Source organism: Equus przewalskii, chromosome 4 (assembly GCF_037783145.1).
Source record: "Equus przewalskii isolate Varuska chromosome 4, EquPr2, whole genome shotgun sequence".
Classification (NCBI taxonomy): Eukaryota; Metazoa; Chordata; class Mammalia; order Perissodactyla; family Equidae; genus Equus; species Equus przewalskii.
In genome coordinates, this window is record NC_091834.1 from 19,480,180 (window position 1) to 19,482,951 (window position 2,772).

General features: G+C 39.6%; 1 pseudogene; it reads left to right on the forward strand.

Moving 5' to 3' along the window:
* The first annotated feature begins 2,316 nt into the window (after positions 1 to 2,316).
* LOC139083157 (U6 spliceosomal RNA) lies at positions 2,317 to 2,416 on the forward strand (annotated as a pseudogene).
* Positions 2,417 to 2,772: the final 356 nt, after the last annotated feature.

A 2,772-nucleotide genomic window follows, 5' to 3' on the forward strand; every position in this document is an offset into this window, starting at 1 on the left:
CCACAGACTTTCCAAATCAGATGATCCAGGAAGCTCAGTGAACCTCAGGCACAACTAGATAAAACCACAGGATATCATAAACAAATTCCTGAAATCCAGTAATAAAAAGGAAATTATAAAAGAAGCCAGAAAGAATAAAACATTATATACAGAGGAACGGAGATAAGAAAATCATGACCAGATTTTCATCTAAAGTACTGCAAGCCAGAAGACAATGAAAAAAAAAACTTAAAGTACTGAAAGAAAAAAAAAAATCTGTCAACCCAGAGTTCAATGTCCATTGGAAATATCCTTCAAAAGTAATGATTAGCCTTTCAGGTTCACCTTGGGGATGCAGATAGAAAGGATGTCAAGCCCATGCTTACAAGAAAAAATATCCTGGAAAACCGCAAGTCAATGACTTTTCTTGAACCAATCAGAGAACTGATATCTTAGGGGAAACAGCTAACTGGAAATCTAGGGAAGTGCACACATTTGCAGAGAGGAACAGGACCTGAACATTTGTGTCCTGGAGTGAGTGCCACCAAACACTGGACAGCCCAGGAGAATCCTCAGCTACAGTTTTCCAAGGACTGTGAACTAGAGTGAGAGTGTGAAGGGCCTGGAGGTCTCATACATAGGGAACTTGCACCCTTCTGGAGGCTCCCCCTCCAGGAACCCTACCAACACGCACAAAAAGGATTAGGGGGAATTCTAAGAAAGCTCCTTCACGGTGCAGGCTGTGGGAAGAAATATTAGTCACTCCAAAACTTCTCCCTGACTCATATCCTCTATGGGAGAAAAGATTAATTTGCAGTGAGAAGCTCATCCAAATGGGTAGGGTGATAGAATCCTGTTGCAGCTCGGGAGAGGAAAGGGGTCATCACTGAAAGTCACCCAGACTATCTCCTGTACCTCTAAGGAACAAAATCATTAATCTTCAGGGGTAGGGCATGAAAACCACATCCTGAGAGTGCTGGTGGAAGGAACTACATCTGGGGACAAGAGGGGTAGACAATAAGCTCTGCCCCTGCGGGAGGTGCAGAAATGCATGTTAGACCCAGCACAAACCCTTGAGGAAGAGCAGGAGCACCCCTCCACAATGCCCAATACTGAGACTAAACTGGGAGCTCCTTCGCCCTCTCCCCACTGCCACAAATGCTAACTAGCCCTGAGTAAAACTGGTAGTGGAGTAAACGTAGGGGTGCTGCAGGAGACAGACTCTAGGGAGCCCCAAAAAAGGAAGAACAAAGGTAAGAGAAGAGGTTCTCACTAGACGAATTTAAAGTCTCAGGTGCAAAAACAAACTTAAAAAACAACCCATCTCCTGATAAGATGAACATGAATACACAGCTACATTAAGCCCTAACAGAAAGAAAAGCATACTCATTTTCAAGCATAAAACTATTTACCTCAATATCCTATGTTTTATACCATGTGTGTGGTTTTCAATGATCAATTATACAGCATATGAAAAGGCAAGAAAAACACAGTCTGCCTAGACAACACAATCATCAGAGTGGCACTCAGGATGCAAATAACGTGACTATGGGGCAGGGAATGGAAATAACTATGGTTGTTACGTTAAAGGTTCTAATGCAGTGATTCTCAACTAGGGAGGGGAGGCGCTGTCCCCACAAGGGGACATCTGATCATGTCTGGAGACAGCTTGATTGTCTCGACTTGGCATTTCTACTGGCGTCTAGAGGGTAGAGGCCAGAGATGCTGCTAAATGTTCTACAATGCACAGGACAGCCCATGGCAGCAAAAAATCATAAAGTCCAGAATATCAACAGTGCTGAGGTTGATAAGTTTTTCTTTAACGGAAAAGTAAACAATATGTAAGATCAGGTAGGAAATTTCACCAAAGAGATAGAAACTGTAAGAAAGAATCAATTGAAAATGGTAGAAATCAAAAGCATAGTAATAGAAGAGAAGAATGTCTTTGATGGGCTCATCAGTAGAGCCAAGGAAAGAATAAGTCAAGTTAAAGACAAATCAATAGAAATAACTCAAACTGAAACGCAAAGAGAAAAAAAGAATGAGAAAACTCCCAAGAACAGAGCATTTAACAGTTGTGAGAATTTAGCAAATAAAGTAGTATAAGTATAATTGGAATGAGCAGATAAAGAGAGAAAAAGGACAGAACTATTCCAAAAAATTGAGCCCAAGAATTTTCCAAAATTACTGAGAGACAGAAACTACAGTCCCAGAATCTCATAGAATATCCTACTTGACATTCATTCTACTTAATGAATGTCAAATACACAGACACACACACACAAACATACTCAGGCATAACATTCAAATTACTGACAATCAAAGGCAATGTGCACACTGCATGAGCAGATATGGTAAAACCGGAAAGATACAAAGAAGATTGGCATGACTTCTGCCCAAGGATAATGCAAAACTTCATTAACATTATTTAACTGTACACTAAAATATGGTCAGATGGTAAATTTTATGTTATGTGTTTTTTTTCCACAGCTGAAAATAAAAAAATAAAATATTTTGTAAAAGCCTAAGGGAAAGAAAATATTGAAGAAGCCCAAGAAGAAAGACATATTTCTTAGAGAATACGCATTCTGAATGGGGATGAGATTGTCCATGAAGAGGGTAAAGTTGGCTCTTGAAGGGGCAGAAAGAATCTTACGTGTTGCCATAGTTTGTGGCCCTCCAAAGCATAACTTTTACTGAAAAACATGTTATTCCTTGGTTTAAATACTTTTATCTTAAGAGAGAAATTTAAATTTAGTTATTTTTTTCCCTTTAGAGGAAGGGATAATGATA